The sequence below is a fragment of the Saimiri boliviensis genome, chromosome 3 (genome assembly GCF_048565385.1).
Source record: "Saimiri boliviensis isolate mSaiBol1 chromosome 3, mSaiBol1.pri, whole genome shotgun sequence".
NCBI lineage: Eukaryota > Metazoa > Chordata > Mammalia > Primates > Cebidae > Saimiri > Saimiri boliviensis.
Window position 1 is genome coordinate 80,886,551 of NC_133451.1, and position 15,597 is coordinate 80,902,147.

The 15,597-nt window shown below is 36.7% G+C and overlaps 1 non-coding gene across 1 annotated transcript; it reads right to left on the minus strand.

Moving 5' to 3' along the window:
- Positions 1–2,442: 2,442 nt before the first annotated feature.
- Positions 2,443–2,548, minus strand: LOC120363843 (small nucleolar RNA U13). Its single transcript, XR_005579274.1, has one exon. It is a non-coding gene; the product is annotated as a small nucleolar RNA U13 (small nucleolar RNA).
- Between the last annotated feature and the right edge of the window lie 13,049 nt (positions 2,549–15,597).

A 15,597-nucleotide genomic window follows, 5' to 3' on the forward strand; every position in this document is an offset into this window, starting at 1 on the left:
ATTATTATGTATATAGTCAATATTAGACTTATTCACATATTTTATACTGTCCTTTGCTTTTCATTAGTTCCTATATTTTCATGTTTCCATCTGCGCTAATTATCCTTCTTTTTTTTTAACTTTTATTCTAAGTTGAGTAGTACAAGGGCAGGTTGGTTACACAGGTAAAGTTGTGTCATGGAGTTTCTTGTGCAGATTATTTAATTACCCAGGTGTTAACCTAGTATTCATTAGTTACTTTTCCCGATCCTCCCCCACCTCCCGCTCTCTGCCCTCCGATAGGCCCCAGTGCGTGTTGTCCCTTCTATGTGTCCACATGTTCTCATCATTTAGCTCCTGCTTATAAGTCAGAACACGCAGTATTTGGTTTTCTGTTCCTGTGTCAGTTTGCCAAGGACTTTATCTTTCTTCTTAAAGAACTTCCTTTTTTTTTTTTTTTTTTTTTTTTAGTGCAGGCCCGAAGGTGACAAATTCTCTCCGCTTTTATGTGTCTGGAATGTCTTTATTTCATCTTCACTTTTGAAGAATACTCCCACTCAACAGAATTTGAAGTTAGCAGTTATTTTCTTTTAGGACTTTAAAGATAGATGCCATTTATAATTTTGTGATTGTTTCCATCATCACTGTTGAGAAATAATTGACAGCCTTATTGTTGCTCCTCATATATTTTTTATCCTCTGACTTTAAGACTGTATCTTTGTCTTTGGTTTTCATGGTTTTACTATGATATATCTTGGTGTGGTTTTCTTTACATTTGATATAGCTTGGAATTTGCACAGTTTTTGAATATGTGGCTTTATGTCTTTTGTCAGTTTTGGAAATTTATCAGCCATTTTCTCTTCAAACATTGCTTCTGCTTTATTCTCTCTCCTCCTTTCCTTTCAGGACTTCAACTATACACATGTAAGAAATTTCTATCGGTCCCATATATACCTTATGTTCTTTTTTGCATCCTAACCATTTTTCTCATTGTATTTCAATCTACTTACAGGTAGTGCTCAACTTATGACCACGGTCGGGACCGCAGAACAGTCGTAACAATTTGGTCGTAAGTTGAGTAGGCTATATGTACAGTTGGAATGGTGCACGCGGAGATGGTAGTGCTGCCAGAAGCTGGTCCACACTGTCGTACGCCCAGCTGGGCAACGTTTGCACTGCCAGACGCGGAGCAGTTGTGGCTAGCGACTGTGGCCGTAAAGTCAAATGGTTGTAAGTTGCATAGGTCATAAGTCGATCAATACCTGTACTTACTAGCAACCTATATTCCTTCTCACAAATAGACTCTTCAGCTGCATCCATTCTATTGTTAAACCTATCTACTGAGATCTTAATTTTAGCTATTGTGTTTAGGTTCTTGAATTTTCATTTTATTCTTTTCTATATATTTTTGTCCTCTGATATAAAATTCTTTATATTTTCTTGAATATATTAATAACAGTTGGTTTAAGTCCATTTATTATGACTGTAATATCTGGGTCATTTATTAGTCTAGTCCCATTCTCTAATCTTTCTCTTGGTCCTCCTTCTTGGGATGACTGGTATATTTGTTTAATATTAGGCATTGTTAGGAAAAAATGTGGATGCTGTAAATGCTAGTATATGCTCCCTAAGTGGGGGCAAATGAGGTAGTCAAATTGTCTAAGGGAAGACGCTTTATTCTGGATGTGGAAATTATAACGCAAGTCATTTGTAGGCTAAACTGCCATTTTTGAGAGGTCTTTCGTGTTTGACTTCAAATTATGAAATAATATAGAATTCTGCTCTGCTCTTCTTTTCTCTCAGTGCACACATCAGCGTGTCTCCAGACAGATTCACATTCTCTTTAGAGAAGAATGTTCAGGTAAGTAGTGGGCTTTGCAAGGTGAACATTCATTTGCTCAGCTCTCAGAGTGTTGCTTGCTGAGAACTCAGCTGAGCTCCTCTACAAGAATTGCTGAAGGAAATGGCCTCACCCAAAATTACACTCATACCAGGAGCAGCCCACATCCAAAGACCATTCAACCATGAGTACAAAGACTTCAATCCCCTACCTTATTTCAGGGCAAGTCTCAAGGGCCATTACTTCTTCAGAGTTCTCTGTGGAATCAACTGAGGCCTCTGTTGCAACTGAGTCACAGCTCAACTTGTCCATCTACCTGATTCCATTTTCCTCCTCCAGCATTCCCCCATTTACATCCTACATGGACGTCTCCATCTGGAGAGTGGTGAGAGCATCCCGGGGAGCCGTCAACGCTTTTAAAATTTATTTCCACTTATTGTCCCATGGCCCACACCTGCTCTTTAACGTCTTGATTTTGAACTCAGAGCTTCTTCAGGATTTCCCAAAAGAAATGCTGCTAATTCTTTACTTTTTTAATTTTCTTTTCAAATAAATCCTATCTGATTTCAATCCTCTAGGAATTCTTTAGAATTTTTGACCCACTGATGTCCCTTTCCCCCCTACATCAGACAGGTAATGTACCAACATCGTTCATAACAAGGTTTGAGGACGGCACATCTTACAAATGAGTGTAAATGCAATCATCATGCTTACGAAGCACAAAAGGATCTGGTGACAACTTTTTACAGCATTATTTTTTAAAAAACTGCTTACATTTTAGTGAAATGTTACAATGAAATAAGGAAGCCAAAAGTGTTCATTCCATCAGCAGAGACCAATGTAATCAGGCTACTCTTTTGAGTTAGAATCTCCTTTTCCTGTGATTTTTTTCCTCCAAACTTTGAGGTTTTGTAGCCATACCAAAAGTATCTACAGTTTCAGACAAAGGACTTATATATTTGAAGGGATTGATTTTTTTACATTTCATTTAACTGATGTTTTGAATTATGTTATTTTGAAAATAAAAAATGAAAAACATTATTTTGTTCACATACTTATGTGTACTGTTTGATACTTTTGCAATGTCAAAATAAATATAATTCAATACTTTCCACTAAAAATGGCTATTAACAAGCTTGATGAGAAACTACATACTTATATATATTCTCTAAATATTTATGTCTGATTTTTTTTTTACACAAAAGTTAAGGCCTGCATGAAGATTGGTTACCTGCTATATAATAATTCAAAAGAAGTGGAGGGCCTTAAACTGAGAGGCCTTTTATCAGAAAACAAACTCTAATACTATTTAATGCTGCTGTGGGTCAGTGACAGCCACAGCCATGTGCTATTTTGTAAAGATTTACATCTGTTCAAATTTTCTGAAAAGTAATTTGATAATCAATTAAAACTTAAAAATTTGTTTGATTTCTGATGTAGTAATTCCATTTCTAGGAATATTTACTGAGGAAATGGTCAGAAATTTAGTCAAAGATAAACATTTTAAAATGTAAACATACAACAAGGAATAAAGAAATTATGATATGTAAATGTAGAAGAATATTATGCAGCAATGAAAGATTAGGTTTTAAAATATTTTTAATGATCTAGAGAAGCCCTAGAGGTATTACCAAATATTAATTGACTAAGGAATGGTAAGGGTTGAAAGAACATAGGCATCAGAAAGGTGCAGAGGGTATTTAATTACATCTATAACTAAAAGATTGGAGAGGCACACACCCAAATCTTAACCTCAGTTAGCTAGGTGGTAAGTTTAGAAATAATTTTAACTTTCTTTCTTGCCCTGCACTATATTTTCTCTTTTTCTCTCTAAAATTAGTAGGTATCAATTGTTAGAAAATAATATTATTTTAAAATATGAGGAAGGCATAATAGCAAGTTTCAGTTGTATAAAAAGTCCGTGGAGGCAACAGATTTCTGGTGCTATGACAAGAAATATGAATAAATTTGGAGCTGCCTACAAGTGAGTGAATAATTATCTTTTCCATTTTTTTTTATTAAATTTAAATTTATATATTTTTTGAGACAGGATCTTGCTTTCTCCCCCAGGCTGGAGTGGAGTAGCACAATCACAATTCACTGTAGGCTCAACCACGTGGGCTCAAGCAATCTTCCCACCACAGCCTTCTGAGTAGCTGGGACAATAGTCATGTGCCACCAAACCTGGCGAATTTTTACAATTTTTAATAGAGATGAGGTCTCATCCTGTTGATCAGCCTGATCTCAAACTCCTGAGCTCAAGCCATCCTTTTTCCTTGGCCTCCTAAAGTGTTGGGATTACAAGCGTGAGCCACTAAACCTGGCTTCCACTGTATTCCCTTGAAAGTTAATGGTCTTGGTTGGGCATTTGAGTAGATCTGTACAGCAGGCAAGATATTCCTGGCCTCACTGGGTCCACCTAAAAATAGATAAGGTATGGCTTTTATGTGAAGACAAACCAGATTCTTTAGATATCAGGGCCAACGATGCAAAAGACAGTGATTTCCTATCAAATACCGAGGCTCTGACTTCTTTGGCTAGGGAATTTTTGCCTACTCAGTGTTGGTTACAGGGCCCCTCAATTAGCGTCAAGTCTTTTCTGATAAGAAAATTTAGATTTGTTTGGATGATCACAATTTTTTTAAAATTCAAAAAATGTGAAAGAGATGACCATGGTCTTCAATGACTGATTCTAAGAGTTAACCAAATGCCAGCCTTTAACGTAAAAGAATCTCCTTGGGGAATGCTTAATTTCCAGGAGAAAAGGACCATAAACTGTCCATCAGATGCAAAATAAAACTCTAAATGACCATTTTAGTTGAATCTTTTGAGTTTAATACTATCTATTGTGATGCTTAGGCACATTAAGCAAATCTAGCTATTTAGATTTTGTCATTACGAATATGTAAAAGTTTCTCCTGACAATAATGGACTCAGAGGTTTAACTACTTCTATGCAACTTCTGGATTGAGGTAGCTAGAAATATGTCATCAGGAGAGAAGAGAATTTTCTGAAGTATTTTTCATCTGCTCATTACATATCCACATTAAGAAATATTCAACATCTTTTCATTTTGGGGTTAGATACCAGCAAGTAATAAATTATTATTACTTTTACTGTACTTTATATAAATCTGCAGGACAAATTCCTCTAAGAGTTTAGATTGAAGTTTGTCTGTCCTTCCAAAATGTTTGACTTTTGTCATTGCTAACACTGTAGTTGACTCCCACAAGAGCTGTAATCAATGCTGGATTTACCCGACAGCTATGCTAAGCATATACTTACAATGCCTACAAAATGAAGACACCAAAATCATTTTTTAAAAATTTGATGGAATTTCATTTTAGGTTCTGGGATATCTGTGCAGGATGTGCAGGTTTGTTCTGTAGGTAAAGGTTTGCCATGATGGTTTGCTGCACCTATCGACCCATCACCCTAGGTATTAAGCCCCACATGTATTAGCTCTTTATCCTGATGCTCTCCTTCCCCCAGCTCCACCAACAGGCCTCAGAGTGTGTTGTTCACCTCCCTGTGTTCATGTGTTCTCATTTTTCAGCTCCCACTTATAAGTGAGAACATGTAGTGCCTGGTTTTCTGCTCCTGTGTTAGTTTGCTGAGGATAATTATTTCCAGCTCTATCCATGTCCCTGCAAAGGACATTATCTTATGCCTTTTTATGGCTGTATAGTATTCCACTGTGTCTATGTGACACATTTTATTTATTCAGTATATTATTGATGAGCATTTGGGTTGAGTCCATGTCTTTGCTAACCAAAATCATTTTATAAGGGATGTGCTATTTCAAATTTTGTTTAAAATACATCAAATTAAACATCATGAAAAAAATGTTTATTGACGTATCTTATAGCTTAAACAACTTAAATATCACATGGGAGGATATTTTAATCTTTTCAAGTGTTCTACTACAAACTCTTTGCTCATATTTCCTTCTTTGATTTGGTTGTCATGAAGCACAGAATTAGCTTCAGTAGCTTCTTTTAATCTCAGTTTTAATAAGGTGAGAGATGTCAATTTATGCTTGTCCTTTCCTGGATCATGTGGAAAATATAACTGATTCTTTTTCAATGTGTACCCTGGGATTTTGCTATGTGATTAGGGAGCAATTCAGATGCTGAACTAATGGGCTCTGCATGGAATAAGAAAATAGTTCCTGAGAAAAAAAGGCTATGGGAGTCCTTAGTTATTATTCAATAACTAACTCAATTAGTTATTGAAGAAAGGAGAAGGAAACCCACATTTGTGGAATGCTTGCTATATGCCCAGTGTTGCTAAGTGACCACCAACTATTCCCTCTTCTTCCTCTACTTAGAGTGACACCATATTTCCCATCCTCCCTTGCAGTTAGGTGTTGCCAAGTGACTGAATTACAGCAGGTGGAAAAGAATGGAAATGATTGGTCCTCCCCAAAATAAAATCTCCCACAACATGATCTTATCTCTTTTCCTCCGTCTGCTATTTTCATGCTTATGGCCAATGTGACTTGGAAGCCCACATGATGGAGATGTCAGAACTCCATCTGCCTGACAGTAGGATGGCCTGCCTGGCTAGCCTATAGCGTGGTATGGAGAACAGTTCCTATTCCTATCACTGACCAGAAAAATGAGGATCAGACGTTTATTTTTTAAGCCATTGACATTAGGAGGATTATCCATTGGAGCATGTCCAATTTAGTGCATCAGATTTTCTTAAGTAGGCTCAACCACAGAATCACCTACATAAAACAAACAAAAAAGTTTTTAAATTTTAAATCATCTCACTATCTATACAGTATAAACTAGTGCTCAAATTGCAGTCTGAATGTCTTTTGTCTAATATACACACATATATTTATTTTGTATATATATGTATATATGTATATGTAAATTACCATATCTCTGAGGACATTCTGTGCAAACTAAATTTGGCATGATATTAACTAGTACATCCCATTTAATTTGTATACCTATCAAGACGGGAATGATTTTATAGATGAGCTGGCTGAGGGTTGGGGCTCAGCTCAATTAATTTGTCTTAAGGAACCGTGTCATGACTTCACCCAGCTATGTCTGGCTCCAAGCATGCCTTTCCACGGTACACCTCTACCTGATGTCTATTTACTTCCATGACAGCTCCCAAAGCAGACTGGTGGAAGCGCTGGGAGCCGATGTGAGAGCACTGCAGTGGAGAGCTTTTGGTGAGTCCTGATGTTTTCCCTGCCGAAAAAGCCTACTGAATGCATTGCACCCATCCTTGTCCATATCCATTATACTGTACTCTGATTCTACTCAAGGCACCCACTTCACTAAAGTTTAAGTGTCAATGCTCTTACTTCATTATAGCTTAAATTTAAAATTAAACATCTTGGACACAAAAAGATGGGTGCATGTATGTCCACTGCAGCTTTTTTATGAGACAAAAAAGTGGAAACAAAGTAAAGGTCTATACGTATGGAGTACGAATAACTATGTTGTGGTAACTTTATATAATGGAATACTACGTGTCAATAAAAACAATGAGCTACTGATACACACTTGCAAATGAATAAATACAAGAACTATTATGCTCAGAAAAAGAAGTTAGACTCAAAAGAAAACTTACCATGCAATTCCATTTCTACAAACTTCGAGAAAAGGCAAACTAATCTAGAAATAAAAATCAGAATAGTGGTCATCTCTGTCAAACAGAAACCAGAAAGAGACGTGAGGTAACTTTCCAGTGTAAGGGGAATGCTTTATGTGTTTATCAGGGTATAAACATTTATTAAAACTGGTTGAACTATATAATTAAGATCTATGCTTTTTATTATATGTATTACAAAAACTAAGTTTGTTTAAGGCTTAAGGTTAATCTGTATTCTAGTGCCTCCTTAAACCCTATCGGCTTTGAAACCCTGCTAAGTGCATCCATCAGCATGGAATATGTTTGGATTACTGCATCAACCCAGCCTTACATGGACACAAACACAGATCCACAGGCCAAAGCATGATGTAACTTTGAGAGAAAACAAAAAGAAGAAGTACTCTTTAGAGTCAGATAATATATGGAGTTGGCTTTAAAATAACCCATGGTTTTCCACTCAGCATTGTCTGGTGGATTGGAAGCTGCTGGGCCACCACTCTCCATGTATGTAGGAGTATCTGGATGTTTCATGTGGGACCACAAGGCTTTCCCTTGCTGCAAATGCTGAAAAATGTAATTCCATCTGTAGAGCTTAGAACCTTGGTATGAGTCTATCTTGCATGTTCTTCACACTTACCCCAAAACCTAAAATTCAATAAAAAAATAAAATAAAATAAAAAGTAAATAAAATGTGAATGCGAACACTATTATAGAGTAATAGAAGAAACTTCACAGTAGAGGGGCAGGACATTGATTACTAGTACTCTGGAAATGAAATAAATTCATGTAGGAGTTGGTGAAAGCATTTTTCATATGTCTAAGAAAATGAAAAACTATATCTCATTTTAACTAAATTCACACTAAACTCCCACAGGAGGATCTTTTTAGAGTTTCCTAGAATGTGTTTTTTGATTTGGTTTTGATAAGCTTGCTGACTGTTGAGAAAGAAAAAATGTAAAATGAAGAAATATTACAAAAGGCATTGTTAGATGGTTTGTTTAGTCATCTCAGAATATGGATATTAAAGTGCTACTGGTGGGCCTCCTCACAAAAAATTATGAACAAATCTCTTGCTTTAATTATCTTTGTTTCTTCAGCATTCATTTTGCACTGTGCATGCTCTATAGTAAGTGATGAAATGATGATGGATGGATGGATAGATGGATGGATTGATGGATGGATGGATTGGAGAAAGAAAATTTGAAGCATCTGTTTGCCTGTAGTATCAAAGACTAACAAAGAGAAGAACGGGCTTCTATTACTATTGGCTTATAGAAAAATAAATTTGGAGCTTATGAAAAAGCTGAAATTAAGAGTCTACAAATTGATTTCATAGGCATTAGGTACAGAAGTAAGTCTCCAGCTTGCTGATGTTATGTGAACTGAAGAGGAAAATAGTCTTTTGGTGAAAAGATAGAAGTTTTCAATAATGCCCAATGTAGGCAGCAGCTATTTCTGAGTGAAAAACATGACCATGTAATTCTCCAAGAAAGCTTTCCTCTCCTCTCCTTTCTTTTTCATTTAAATCTTCCTTATTCAATTTTACCTGCAGAAGCTGTGGTCTATCAATTTTTAAAATGTTCAAAAATAATCAATAAAACCACCATTGCATTTAAAATTTATTTTTCAATATTTGACTTCATTCCCAGATTTCCTGTGGATTGATTACTGCAATGGTCAAAGAAGTAAATATTCTTGTTACTGCTCTAAGGTTAAAATGCTACTGTCTAAGACTAATGTGTCAACTTGGTAATCTCACAAAGGTTGAAGAATTTAGATATTTTTACTGCAAACCTCTACTCGTTCCTTCTTAACTTTAATAAGAAGTCACATTTATTAACTTCTATCCAGGAGAAGCAATTGAAAAGCATAAATATCATTTAGCATCACTCTTCAAACATTTTAGGTTTAAGAGTTTAACAAGTTCTATTCCATACCTTTTTCCACTCAGAGATTTTATATTGGTAACAGTAATTAGACCTATCTTTAAAATTAATGGAAAAGAAAAGATAATTTAAAGGGCATAACGTTAACCAGAAAATGTAACTCATTGTTCTGCCATAATCAAAGGCCACAACACATTGTGCTCCAGAAAATGGTATCTTTCATTTTTCCTAAGCATGTCACGAATAACTGCATTGCTCTGAAACCTACACATATGGTTTACATCAATTTTAACTTTGTTCATTATTCTGCTTAGAGTGAGTAATAGTCTTGTGAGTGAGTAATGAACTACCTTATCAACTTGGGACTGACTCCTTCACTGTCTGTGTAGATCTGCAGCACAAAGTTTGCACAACGCAATGGAAAGTCTTTACATTATGATCGAGATATTTATTAAAACCTACTATTTATGATATGGTTTTTATAAAGCATAAATTATAATAACTGACATATAATGATTATTTCATGAATGTTTAAAATGTCTTTTGTATTTATTTTAAAGTGGATGACAATGGACAATTCAGCCAACATTAAGTCTAGCTATAAATTCCATAGTAATATCAAGTGTAAGTTAAATGGAAAGTGGAATGATGAAGAGGCAGCAATGGAATAGTATGGCTTGGCAAGAACGTGCTTCAGAAAATTGCAATCATTCTTTCTTTAAATTTTGGAACAAATGGCTATATTGTGCTAACCAAACACCCTCTTTCTTCAAATATAAATTTTATTTTAGGAAATGAATGAAGCAATTTTTTTTTCTCCTGCTAGTGCCATGGAAGAGCTTTGTCAAGTTACGAATTTTCTTTCTTAAGATCAGGCACAGTAAGGTGTTTAGTCTCTCCACTAGCTCCATCTTTTTCTGCCACCTTCTTTACTCGCATCTGCTACCCCAGCTATCACTGCTATTGTGGTTGTAACTTCTCTGTGGTTCCCTGAACTGGATAGTGGCCCCCATACAAGTCAGTGCCTCACTTGATCCACTCTGCTGCCTTCATTGAAGTCTTTTAGATTTGGTTGCTGTCAAATAGCCTATTCTTTTGTGACTCTCTTCTCTAGCCTTGAACGGTATCTACTACCAATTTTAAAACCCCCAAATTCATGGAAAACTTCTGTTTCTCATGGTGGCCAACGCTTGTTCCACCACAAAGACCAATTCTGGCTTCTCATGGGTGGCAGCTTCTCACTGACTGATACAGTAGCACCAACAAATGCAAAGACTCTTCCCATTTACCTTAACAAAGTATGAATCTGAATGAGAAGCAGAACTTTTGAGCTATTACAGGAAAACATAATTACAAGGAGGACTTGGCTCTGGTTTTGAATTGGCCTGAAATTGTAGGCAAATCCTTTGACCCCTACCCTCAATGTAAAACCACAAGACCGAGAGAGGACATCATCTCCTGATGCCAGCTCATCATATTTAAAGAAAAACGAGTTCCATGTGTTTTTCACCAACTTGAAATTTTAATGAACTCTCCAGTCCATCATCCCATAATTGAACTCAAGATTTTCCTTATATCATGGAAGACTGAATCTGGCCTATTTTGGCTAATAAATGTGAGCCAGTATTTCTATCAAGGAATAGCTATTTCTAGATTTTTAGGTATTTCTATATAAAATTGAAATGAACATTTTTTTTGAATATAGAGTTTATTCTTCTTCCAGAAGGGAGACTGTCAGGTATCAGGTGAAAATAGGCATTTTAACATTTCTGATCGTGGTGGTGATAGCGAAAGAAGCTCATGTTTTCCAGAGTTGTTACATTTCTTGCTTAATCTAATTTATTTTATTTCTGATATTGGCTTACCCTTTAACTCATCATTACTTTATTCTATCTGATTTTATCATAAATTGCTTAAAAAGTTTGCGTTTTGCCGGCCGAGCGCGGTGGCTCAAGCCTGTAATCCCAGCACTTTGGGAGGCCGAGGCGGGTGGATCACGAGGTCAAGAGATCGAGACCATCCCGGTCAACATGGTGAAACCCCATCTCTACTAAAAATACAAAAAATTAGCTGGGCATGGTGGCGCGTGCCTGTAATCCCAGCTACTCAGGAGGCTGAGGCAGCAGAATTGCCTAAACCCAGGAGGCGGACGTTGCGGTGAGCCGAGATCGCGCCATTGCACTCCAGCCTGGGTAACAAGAGTGAAATTCTGTCTCAAAAAAAAAAAAGAAAAGTTTGAGTTTTAAAAACCAAAGAGAGATGTTTGTCTCATCCTTCGCCTCTGAACATAGCCACGTGTGGAGAGTGCAAAGGCATAGATAACCATCTTGACTTTCAAAACCCCTCTAACACATGCATTTCATAGGTATTTAAAATTTTCAATGTAAATAACCGATATTTCAATATTTAGAGTGGTGGATAGGATTTAGGAGGAGGACAGAAATTATATCCCTAGTCACATTATGGTATAGGAGGAAGACGTCATCCTCTGCAAAGAGGGATGCATACACAAAAGCAGTCATTCCATCAGTCTCTTACTTTAATAAGTTCTTTTTATATGTGTGATACCATGACAGCAATGCAGAAAGTTATTTGGAAATAGAAAAAAAGCAATTAAGTAACTAGAAAATGTCAACAGAAAAAAGAAACCTGAATCTAGACATTTTTAGGACAGAGAAATCCTAGTCAAGAAAAAAAAAAATCAGTTGCAAGAAAATGAGACATACGTAAGGAGATTATTCTTTCAAAGAGGAGAAGCTTGTTTGGAATGCACTATGTCAAAGGTATCCCTAAGAATCCCCACCGGACACATTCAAGCAGAAAATATCACTGTGATTCCCAATAAATGTCCACTAAGTGACCAGCTGGCCCCAGAGGTCCAGTGAGTGTTGTGACCTTTACGGTCGATGCAACAGAATGAGCCATATCGTACAAAATTACAAAGCCACAACCAAACACTGGCAGTGATTTGTTTTTTGTGGAATCCCAAACTGTTATTATTGCCATCATTGCAGAAGGTCCGAGGCAGTGGAAAACTTAGGCAACACCAAAAATATACCCTACCTAGTAACTAAAAGACTATATTTGTCGATTGTGGAATCCCTGAAATGATGATTTCTGAGAACAGATTTCTCAGTTCTTTACCAAAATATGTGCTGATTTGATTAAAAAAGAGAGAGAGAAAAGAAAAATGGGCACTTTAACACTGTAAAGTGAACATTCATGAAACATTCAGGTTATTCGAAAAATAACTGAATAATCAAATAATACCATGAAATCTCTCTAGTAAGTAAAAATTTGTTTCTGGATGAAAATACAGAGTCAAAGAATATTGTTACATAAAGAGCAAGTTCAAAGTTATCCCCTAGTCTGTCCGCTTGTAGAACAAGGCTTTTGTTTGTTTGTTCCTTAACTGTGGCCGGTATAGAATGCGGAAGAATGCCACAATGTTTAGTGGAAGGCTGGTATGTCTAAGAATGCCAACACACCGTCACTTGTTCTATGTCCTTGAATAAATAGCAACGTCCATTTTCTCAGTAAGAAGATTATTCCAAAAGTTTCTTGGCCAACTTGTGTCGTGGAAGTTTCAAGAATGTATGTATTTCAATTTTTTGCTTAAGAGTAATCGTATTTAAAAATAATGAAACTATTCCACTAGAAAGACAATAATTCCCTATTATGAGGGAGGGAATCCAAACAGAAGCTTAAGAAATCACATGAGTTTACCGCAATTTAGACTCATTTGAAGGTAAATGTAGATTATTTTAAACACCCTCCTCCATAATTTCATTGACTTTTTTTTTAACTTTTCACTTATTACTCACCACACTCTAAGCATTAAATAATTGCTTATTTATTGTATATATTATCTGTCTCCCTACTAAAATATATGGAGGAATTTTGTCACTATTACATTCCCAGAACCCAGAATAAAGTATGTAATGACACATGGTAGACTCTATAAATACGTATTGAGTGAATAAATGAATGAGAATTAAGCCTTGAAATCATCTAGCTCTGAAGCACTGCTTCTTTAACTTAATAGTTAGTGAGGCCAGGCCTGGTGGCATGTGCTATAGTCCCAGCTACTCAGGATGCTCAGGTGAGAGAATTGCTTGAGCCCGGGAGGCAGAGGTTGCAGTGAGCTGAGATCATGCCATTGCATTCCAGCCTGGGTGACAGAGTGAGACTTTGTCTCAAGAAAAAAAAAACAACAACAAAATAACCAATTGTTTGATGAAAACATTAAAATGTTTGGAAATGCACATGCTTTAATTATTATGACAAAATGTTTCCAGGAAAAAAGTTTTGGAAGAAAATCACTTTATTTTAATTAACTCACAAAAAGTAAAATCATAATAGCTGGTAGAAGGAGGCCACACAAATGTTTGCCCAGCCCCAAAGTTTACGCTATCTTAATGAAATTCCACAAAGTAAAAACACTCTCTTCCATTTCAGTTCTGAAGCAAGGAGCCATGAATGACAGAGAAGGGGTTTAACTGATAGTTTTATGCTTTGTATCTTCACTATCAATTATAGTTTTATACTGAACTAACTTGGTCATAACAGCCAATTTTACATTTCTTCAATTTGAACTTCTTGATTAGGCCAATTCATTTGCAAGTCTGCACTGTTTCAGCACCTCATTGAAACTTTTACAGCGATTTATGTCACTCTGGTTCTGGGCATATTCCAAATCAAGGCTGCGGCTGTGCTAGCTGGGTTCTTGAGGCTCCTGATAAGTGCTGTCGGGCCTTGCAGGCTCAACATTACTTCCTCCATGGAAGCCTCCAGTGACGGCATGGCCCAGTGTGTTCCCCACAGCAGAACCCACAGCCATGCCAGCTGCCGTGGTTGCCATCTGGGCATCAGACCTGGCTACCGAGGTGCAGCAGCAGGAGAGCCAATTGTAGAGAGGGTGCTGCTGCTGATGGCGGAGCTGCTGCTGCTGGCCTAGGTGCAGTTCTCACGGAATGAGGTCACCAGCTGGCCAGAGGAGCCATGTGGGAGGTGCAGCTTTGGCCTCCACGTAGCATCCTAGGTGCGGGGTGGTTCAGTGTCTGGACATGTGAAAATCCGTGAAGAGCTCAGGGGTTTCTGAGAAGAAGGAGACCTGAAGACAAGAAGCCCCCCCGCCACAAAAAAAAATTAATGCGACACATATCATCGGTGAAATCACAGATGTATTTGATTAGCCTTTTGTTTTGGCAATTTCAGGTACACCATTTAGAAAAGAGTGTGGAAAACAAGAGATACTACCACCTATGCTTGTACAATGGTTGAAAGAGATAAAGCAAAAGATCAGAAGCTAGAGTTTGGCCTCAACTGTCTAATTCTTCAATATAAAGGAAGTCAACAAGTATCCCTTAATACGTGAGAGAATTTGCAAGGCAAATCCCTCTTCCCTGAAGGCTAATTTTAAGAAGAAACCTCGTAGCATATTTAGATTAATATTATGTATGATTTTAAAAAATATGTCTCTTTTCAGTTGATTTAGAGTCATTCATCCTATTTTGTTAAGAGCTTCAGTTTGAATCAGATGAGTGTGAGCCCCTTGCTCAGGACTGAATATCGTGTCCCCCCACCAAGTTTATATATATCCCTCACCATTCAGACTTATGAGCCCTCAAAAAACAACAGCAGTTGGCTGATTATATAAAGTCCTAGGCCTAGAGACTTAGTTATGGAAAAACTAGGCAAAGTTTGAGCAGTTAAGGCTGGATGGAAGGCAGAATGCATACTGGAAATTAGTAGGATAAAGGGGGCATGAAATGTTCTTAGACTGCCTAGCAAAGGGTCTAGTGATGGAGGATTAAAGAATAATTATGCTGATGTCCAGACAGCTCAGCAGAATACTGTAAAGATAAGAGTTGGTGCCCAAACTAGACACACCTTTTGGTTTCAGAGAGCAAGCTGGATGTGGAGAATATAAGAGAAATAGCAGAGAGTTTAGAAATAAGTATAATGTTCACATAGCCAATATTTTAACATTTTTCTGATAGAAAAAAATTTGTCATATAAAATTTTGACATAAAAATTATGTCACTCTAAGCTAGAATCCAAAAAAAAATCTAGCTTATTAAACTTTCAAATAAGAGCTACAAAGAGACTTCACATGAAAATATGTTTGAAAAGTATCTGTCTCCTTTTTTAGTCTTGGCTATTCATGAATCTTAAATAAAGTATCTTGAAATGTATTCTAGCAAGTAAGGAAGACTAAATGAGTTTGGAAAGGGAGCTAGAGTCTAGATATCTTTAGATTGAGGGAGTTTT